The sequence below is a fragment of the Lutra lutra genome, chromosome 9 (assembly GCF_902655055.1).
Source record: "Lutra lutra chromosome 9, mLutLut1.2, whole genome shotgun sequence".
NCBI lineage: Eukaryota > Metazoa > Chordata > Mammalia > Carnivora > Mustelidae > Lutra > Lutra lutra.
The window spans coordinates 72,437,629-72,447,130 of record NC_062286.1 but is presented as its reverse complement, the minus strand read 5'-3'; the positions used below and the strand labels follow the sequence as shown (position 1 = coordinate 72,447,130).

The window sequence follows — 9,502 nt, the reverse complement described above, 5'->3', positions numbered from 1 at the left end:
TCAGTTGAAGTCACTTTAAAAACAGCTAATACAGGAAGAGACCTTCTCTAAAATCCTCCTCTCTGCCTAAAGACAGATCTTCCAAAATAAGCCCAACTGTCATTCATTCACCACATTCTGTGTAATGACATTGGGCTGATTCCATGGTGCTGTCCTCCATCACTTTACATACGTATAAGAACCTCCAGACCTTAAAGGAAAGGGAAACGGATATCCTTGGAGGAAGGTAAAATGGACTTTGGATATCTTGCTATCACCTGTCTGGGGAGAACAGTCAAGGATTTTGCACTTTGGGGACTCTGAACTCCTTTGATCTATTGGAACTCACCCCAGTTTCTTGAAAATGCTGGAGAGAGAAGTTGTCTGTGGTTATAATCAAGGGAGACAGACATGATCAAACATGCTTTGTAGCAGTGCACACTGGCAATGGTACTGCAGATGACTGGCAGGGGTCCCAGCGCTGCAGTGAATATTCACGCCCAGACTGATACACTCAAGGGGGCACTGATGGGAAGAAAAGACAATACCAAGATTTCTTCATGGAGGAGAATGAGTACATACCCATAGACTCCTAATGCATCTTTCATTTTCAGGCCATGATTTCTCAGGAAACATTCACTGCAACAGAAGTACCACCAGTTGGCTCAGATTCAAGGTATCATTTACGTGAAGGAAACGGACTAGGCCTTGTCCAACCGTGAATGACGCAGTTCGAGGCCTTACTCTCTGGGGCCTGTCAGCTACTATCCTCCTCCAGACTGTCTTACTTCTATGTAAAAATGAATCTCCCACCTGTGTGAAGCTGTCCTCCTCCTACCATCATCTTCTGTCTGTGTGAACAGTCTGTGTTTCTACCTTAAAAGAAATATCAGGGGCTGGTTCTGTGTAGAGTAAGTTGCTGCCAAGGTAAAGAAGCTGCTGAGAAGCTGTAATAATTGAAGGGGCCGACGGAAATGGTGTTAACCGTCCCAACGGTGTTCGTATGAAATGCTCAAGAGTAACTGGTAGTTCCTTGGGGTTGAAGGCAAACACCAAAACTGTGGTCTTGAATTGCAGGTACTAATTACACAGAGAGTTTCCTGATCCTTCGGTGGCCAATATATGTCATGGCAAAATGTTTTTCTGGGGTAAAGGATATACTTGTGAAACAAACACGTGTAATTATTTATTTAAAAGTATAATGCTTGTGCTGGCTTTGGCAGCATATGCTAAAAAAAACAGAACAGTACAGAGATTAGCATGGGCCCTGTGTGGGTATGACATGCAAATTCACAAAGCATTCCATATTTTAAAAATAAATAAAAGTATAAAGGTGAGGTACTTCACACCATTCACTGGAGTGAAGACAGAATGAACAAATGACTAAGGAATTATAGTTTTAAGTTACACTGTAACCACATCAGAGCATTTTCACTGTTTCTTACATTTTAGGAAGGCTCGCCACTATAATCCACTACATCACAGACACAAAACAAAACAAAAGCAAAACAAACAAGTAATGAGCCTAACAAAAACTGTAAAATATATTTCATTTTCAAAGGGATGAATAAAGGCCCAATAACGCCACAAAAAACTCCCAAATCAAGTTTCAAGTAAGATATTAGGCTGACATTTCCTTGGCAGAGACTTCAATTAGAAATCTTCTGTAGGCAAAAGGTGGGAAGACAGGAGCAGATGAAATTTAACTTACTTCTCCAGCGCATGCTGTGAGCCCCACATTTTCACCTCCACAAACTAGCCAATCAAAGGTATTGAGGATTCAAGCATTTTTTTCTTCCAGCAGCGGGTGGCCCAAGTGCCTCAACCCAGCTGTCTTTTCATATTAGAAAGAAAACTACAATCATTGTCACTCATATAATATCCCATTTGTTCTGCTGCTCTCACTAAATTTCCTGAATTTTATGTGGGGTCTCTCTCCCACGAAGAAGATGAACCTGTGCTGCAATTTCTCTGTTTAAACTGTGAGATAATTCCTTTCTTCAGAAAAAGAGAAGTGTAGAAACATTCATTTTCACAAAGAAGTTGGGCATTAAAAGACTGTCTTTTCATTAGAGAAATAAACTGCAGATCATTCAATGGTCACATTTCAGAGATTCGTTTGGCAAATCTTCAACAGTTTCTTTTGTTTTGTTTTGTTTTTTTTATAAAAAATGATTTATCAGCAGTGATTACTAGATCATATAATTGCAAGGGACTTTCTCCAGAATGGCCAACCATTCAGCAATAAATTCCAATGACATATTCCTTATGAGGACAGGCATTCCTTCTTCATGGGGAATGTGCCTTCTCTGTAGCGGTTTTTGCAGTTCCCTAACTCCCTATCTGGAGGAAAAAAGGCAGTGGAAGAAATGGAGGAAAGAAAAATGGAAATTGCCTCACTTGGAATTATGGGAAATTATGGTGAAAGGTATTTTTTAAATCAATAGTTGATTTAAAATCAATAATTGTTGAATTACTATATTGTACAACTGAAACTACTGTAATACTGTATGTTAACTAATTGGAATTAAAATAAAAACTTATTATAAAAATTAAAAAAAGAAAATAAAACCAATAATAAACACAAGTTCTCCTCCTAGGAATTCCAGGACTGTGCTGAGTGGCTTGAAAGAGGCACAAAAATAAACTTAAGAAGTTATTTTTCTACCATGAAACTGTTTGAAGAAAGGGGTTTTAGATGAAATTAGAAAGCAGTATACAATAAGCTAGGGGTAAAAAATGGAAAAGACAGGTCATGAAGTCTTCCAACCTTACCCTCCTCTCCTCTCCATCTTGGTATTTGTAATTCATGTCTTTATGGGATCTCATGATGTTATGTGTATTCATCAGAAGTCCTCCATTCAGAAAAAAAAGACTAGTTTAAGCAAAAAGAGAAAGGACAACTCTTAATGTAAAGTAGTATATGACTGAGTATAAAGGCCAACTAGGGTTGGGTCTTATGAAAAACCAGGACAGCTAGAAGTCTCTCTCTCCTTTGTTCTTACAGAGATCCAGACTACCCCATGCATTCCAAGTTTCCATACTCAGTGCCAGTGACACGTAGAAATGAATGATCTCTTCTTGCTCAATCCCAGTTTTCCATTTCCGGGAGAGAGAATTAGATTGTCTCAGCTTGGGTAATCAGCTACGGCCAGGGGATTCAGAATCACAGTTTAAATGTAATTATAGTTGGTGAAGAACCAAACCATGGCTTACAGTCCAGCTACTGGAGAAAATCAGATAGCTGTTGAATTGAAAAGTATCCCAAAAGTGTTTACTATACTCATTTGTATAATACACTAGAAGGAAGTTTCAAAAATGTCCTATTTTATCAGGAGTCATATATACTTCATATTTCTGACGGACGTCACTCTACAACTCAACAGATAAGCTGTTTTTTTTTTTATTTTTTTTATTTTTCAGTTAGCGTGTGGATGTTTAAGGCCAAGTGATTTCTTCACTTCCTGTTATAATAGAAAAACGGAAAGGCAGCAAGCCCAAAATCATCTTCCCATTCTTGACTATACCACTTTGTCTACAAAATTCTTCTGCCATATGCTCTCTGCAATGTTTAGGCAGATCTCTATCATGGGGGAGCCATATGTTGACTTTGCAACAGCATATTTTCTATTTTTTCAGAATTGAGCCTGCCATATTGTGGACACAGGCTAAGGGAACTTCAGTACCTTTCATTTGAATGCCAAGATAGCATTAAATAGCATTAAATAGAGGCATGATTGCTTGATTTGAATAAATGGAGATCTCTGACAGGTCATCTTCATCATGTTTAGAATCCCATAAAGATATTTCAGAATCCAAACCCAAAGGAGAGGTCTTGCTTTGTTTTGGGTTCTTCACTATACTTTGCTCTCCGGTTAAAGACCTTGCTGTTGTCCCCATGATTTACAACTTGAAGATGTTTTGGAATTGACTTTCAAAATGACAATTTCCCAGTGTTCTTAGAAGAAAAGTAAAAGACAGATAAAAATTTATATTTGAAAAAAATTAAAGATGTCATTTTTGAAATTATGAGGGGTTTTCCTCTAAAATTATTTACATAGGTAAATCTTTATTTAAGATAAAGCTAGTAATTGTTATCCTTGTGTTAATGTGTCTAACGTATATGTTCCATGTATTCTCACACATTTAACTTTAGTAGTAGAAGTTTCTTTTTAAAGAAAGAAATTATTCTGTTTTGGTTGGGTGCCTAAAATGAGATCATTCTTTCCTACCCTAAAGGGTGTATATCATGAACTAGTGTGGAACATTGAACATTCTATATTTTTAAAGCGAAAGAAGGTAATTCACAGAGATTTTTTTTAAAGGTCTTTTTTAAGGTTTTCAGAGAACTTGTTAAAAAACACCCACAACCATATTTCAAGTCATATTCCCTCTCCTGTCTCTTCTCCCCACAAAATGCTCACAGACTGCCAATTTAAAGGAAAAACATAGTCAAGCCAGATAAAAAGCATCCAAATGAAGAGAAGGTTAATCGTGGAAGGCGATGGAGGTGGTCGGTACAATCTGTTGATTTCTTTGCAATGACTGCATTTAGCCATTTCTTCCACAGCCCCATGAGAATGAAGGCTGGCGTTAACTAGCCCCCAGACTCCAGTTTGTAACAGTGTTCATCCCCAGTCTCGCATCTTCATCACTGTCAACCTTCTGACCTCAGAGTGTTGGGAAAAGAGTCTGGGAAGGAGGTCTTGGGAACTCACAGGCAGGAAAACAAACAGCAATGTGAACAAGAATGTGAACAGCTGGATGCCCTGGTTTAGCAATGCTAAGCAGTAAACTAGGTCTCCTGTCTCTTCATCTTACTCAAATAAAGCCAGGAAAAGACATGACTACCAAAGGCATTTTTCAGCCTCATTTTTAGCTCATGGCATGACAGCCCAGTGAGTTGCAATGACAAACATACATGAGAATATAAATTTCAAACTAGTATAACTGTTGCCTTTTAGTCCTCCTTCCCTCTTTTATGGTAACAGAAACTAGGCTTTCATTCTGAGTTATAACTATCTCTTACTTAGGTTTTAATCTGGGTTGTTGTTCAAATTATTGCAATGCATGAACTGCCAGGGCCCTTATCTGTGAAATGGGAATGATAATAGGTACCTACTTCATGAAATTATCCTAATGACTGAATGAGACACTGGAGAGATAATAGTCCAGGTTGTGGTCCATAGTAAAATGACAAAGAATATTAGCTACCTTCATGCTTATAACTTTTGTTAGACATATTAATTATATACCTGTAATATAAATTTGTAAACACAATTATATTCTGTTTTGAATCAGAACACTTGGGTTCTAGTACTGGTTCTGTCGCTAAGAAGGTGAGAGTCCTTAAGTGAGATATTTAACACCTCTGGTCTCAACTTATAAAATGAGAAATTTGGATTAGGTGATTATTAAAGTCACTTTGGGCTCTAATATTATTCTGTATTTGACTTCTTCATACCAACTGTTTTCTTCAGTGAGACTGGATGATTAGAGATCTGCTCTCTACAACATAGTTCTCTTTTTAGAAACATGCAGATCAGAATTAAGCTTTTCTTCTAGGAATCTGTTTGATGGTCAGCACTCCAGTGTCACCTTCTTGGAAATTTCCTGAGCACAAACCCAGGAGAAAATTTTCATTTCCTTACCATTGAATATTTTTAGAAAAACATTTGAACAATAAAAATAAGTCCTGGAGGGGCACCTGGGTGGCTCAGTGGTTTAGGGCCTCTGCCTTCAGCTCAGGTCATGATCTCGGAGTCCTGGGATCGAGCCCCATATCGGGCTCTCTGCTCAGCAGGGAGCCTGCTTCCCCCCACCTCTGCCTGCCTCTCGGCCTACTTGTGATCTCTGTCAAATAAAAAAAAATCTTAAAAAAAAATTTTAAAAAAAATTAAGTCCTGGATAAACAGTGGGATCTGAGGTAACTATTTATATATCAGATACCAGGGCTTAGGGAGCAGCATAATGGTGGCTGAAAGAGAGGGAGGGCTGAATTAGAGCAGATCTGGATGGTAACCCAACGATAGCATTGCTTCCATGCTCTCCAGGCACCAAATCCAAGTTGATATATGGTTGTGGCAATAGAAATAGGTCTAGGATCCCTAAAGGATATTGTCAAGGGATGGTAATGGGAATGGATTAGAGGAAAGTGTTGGCTGGAAACTAGATGGGCAGTGGCTTTCACTCAAAAGATTTAGCTGCAAGGAGCTGACAAGCAGACACAAATGTGTTTCAGGGTCAAGGTAACCCAAAGCCAAAGCCCAGACCTAGAAACTGAGGCAACGTGTGCAGGAAGGATGACAAATTAACAAGGGCAAATTCCTGAACTCCACTGATTATCACTATGAGAACTGAATGTGTAATTGCAGAAGGAGAAAATAATAGAGAGTCACCCCTTATTTCAAGAGGTCAATAAGAGTCCTTGGGAAAACTCCATATACCATAGGTAGTTGTTTAGGGCCAGTTAAACATGGGGTTGGGGAAAATAAATGGACAGGAAGATTGTATGCAATCTTGCTCTGGATTGGCCAAAGGATGAACACCATAAAGCACCGAAAACACTGATCTCTGTCTGACCTGTGCCACAAGCTTGTTGTTTTGCTCTGAGGCCAGGAGGAAGATGACCAAGTAACCTCTCTAACAGGCTCTTTCTATTCTGATTCAAGATTTCACACAGCACTAGACTTAAAACAGTCATGGTGGCCCTATCACCATTACATGCATATGGAGGTATCAGTAAGATGTTTGATGTCCAGGTTAAAAGCAGTTAAATTCCAGGGAAGGCCAAAACCCAGGTGTGGCTGATGACCATGAGAGAAAAACAAAGCAGAGTTGGAAGCAACTCTAGGTAGGAATGTGGTAGAATGCAAGAGAAAAAGGCAAGGCAGAGGGATCGAGTGGGAAATTTGCTAATGTTCCATTTCCAAAATAGACCTTTTAACTGTATTACTATGCCTCTTTCTATACCTCCACTTATAATCTCCAAAGAGAAACCTGTCCCTCATAGAGGTAGCTTCTTACATGGTGCCCATAGTAAATCTCCTATTTAGTGGAAAAGAATGTAGGAGGAAAAGGCTCACCAAATGGAGAGCAAACCAGAGCCATTTACCTGTATCAATAAACATAGTTTGTTATCCATATATATTAACAGGCAACCAATGAGCAGCTTTGATAAAAATAAAACCAACAAAACAAATGGGAAAAGAAGCTAAGAAGAACAAGTGGAACAGCTAACCATAGGGGTAAAAACATTTTAATTCATGAAGGAAAAAAGAATGTTCATTTTAAAAATTGTGATAAATTACCCAGGAATAAATCTAACCAAAAAGGTAAAGGGCTATACTCTAGAAACTACAGAACACTTTTGAAAGAAATTGAGGAAGACAAAAAGAGACTGAAAAATATTCCATGCTCATGGATTGGAAGAATAAACATTGTTAAGATGTCTATACTGGAAAAAAAAAAAAAAGATGTCTATGCTGCCCAGAGCCATCTACACTTTCAATGCCATTCCTATCAAAATACCATCGAAATTTGTCACAGAGCTGGAACAAACAATCCTAAAATATGTGTGGACCCAGAAAAGACCCCAAATCACCAGAGGATTATTGAAAAAGAAAACCAAAGCTGGGAGCATCACAATGCCTGACTTCAAGCTATATTACAAAGCTGCAATCATCAAAAGATCATGGTATTGGCACAAAAACAGACACATAGAACAATGGAACAGAAAAGAGACCCCAGAAATGGAACCTCAACTTTATGGTCAACTAATCTTTGACAAATCAGGAAAGAATATCTAATGGAAAAAAGACAGTCTCTTCAATAAATGGTGCTGGGAAAATTGGACAGCCACATGCAGAAGAATGAAACTGGACCATTCTCTTACACCATACACAAAGATAAACTCAAAATGGATGAACGACCTCAAGGTGAGATAGGAATCCATCAAAATCCTAAAGGAGAACATAGGCAATAACCTCTTTGACATTGGCTGCAGCAACCTCTTTCAAGATACATCTCTAAAGGCAAGAGAAACAAAAGCAAAAATGAACTTTTGGGATTTCATCAAGATAAAAAGCATTTGCACAGCAAAGAAAACAGTCAACAAAACTAGGAGACAACCCATGGAATGGAAGAAGATATTTGCAAATGACATTTCAGATAAAGGGCTGATATCCAAGATCTATAAAGAACTTCTCAAACTCCACACCCAAAAAACAATCCAATCAAGAAATAGGCAGAAGAAATGAACAGAAACATCTCCAAAGAAGACTAATAAATGGCTAGTAGACACATGAAAAAATGTTCAACATCACTAGCTATCAGGGAAATACAAGTCAAAACCACAATGAGATACCACCTTACACTGGTTAGAATGGCAAAAATTAACAAGAGAGGAAACAACAAGTATTGGTAAGGATGTGGAGAAAGGGGAATCTTCTTACACTCTTTGTGGGAATGAAAGGTGGTATAGCCACTCTGGAAAACAGTATAGAGTTTCCTGAAGACGTTAAAAATAGAGGCACCCTATGACCCAGCAATCACACTACTAGGTATTTACCCCAAAGATACAGATGTAGTGAGAAGAAGGGGCACACACTTCCCTATGTCCATTCAGCAACGTCCTTAATAGAGAAACTAAGAAAGGAGCTGAGATGTCCTTCAACAGATGAATGGATAAAGAAGATGTGGTTCATATGCACAATGGAATATTACTCAGGCATCAGAAAGGATGAAAACTTACCATTTGTATCGACGTGGATGGAATTGAGGGGATTATGCTAAGTGAAATAAATGAAACAGAGAAAGAAAATTATCATATGGTTTCACTCATATGTGGAACATAAGGAATAGCGCAGAGGACCACAGGAGAAAGGAGGGAAAACTGAATGTGATTAGTATCCACAGAGAAATTTTAAGTTGTATCTAACTAAATAAGAACAAGCTGCCATCTTATATCTTATCAAATAACAAGAAAAATTTCTTAAAAATGAAAAATATACTTGCCTACAGACAAAACAAACAAGCATAATAAGCGTTTTAGTAAAAATAAAGGAAACATATCCAAGGAAAATTAAGAAAACACAGAGCCTGGAAAAAAAAAATAAAAGGTATGGGTCAATCAATCCTCTAAGAACAGTATTTATCTGGAGGCCCAAGAATGAAAAACAATGAAAATGAATGGGAAGAAATAATCAAAGGAAAAAAAAAAAGAGAGATTAGGAAAGGCACAAGCAAGTGTTAAGACTGAAAGGATCTGCTGAGTGCTGAACAAAATGAAATAATATCTAAAATTTACTCTGCTCTCTAAGTGCATTGTTTTAAATCTTTGTAACAATGATATGATGTATTTGATTGTTTAGTCTTCACTGAACACTATGGGTTAAACATTCTTATTTTATGACTGAGGAAAGAATGATTCAATCTTTAACTTACACAAGTTCCCACAACTAGCGGCACATCGAACTTTATAGTCTTGCCTGAGATGTTCTCCTCTCAGTCACAAATTGAATAT

At 37.9% G+C, this 9,502-nt stretch overlaps 1 non-coding gene across 1 annotated transcript; it reads left to right on the top strand.

Annotated features, from left to right (window-relative positions):
• The first annotated feature begins 1,188 nt into the window (after positions 1-1,188).
• LOC125110167 (U6 spliceosomal RNA) lies at positions 1,189-1,291 on the top strand. Its single transcript, XR_007130491.1, has one exon. It is a non-coding gene; the product is annotated as a U6 spliceosomal RNA (small nuclear RNA).
• The last annotated feature ends 8,211 nt before the right edge of the window (positions 1,292-9,502 follow it).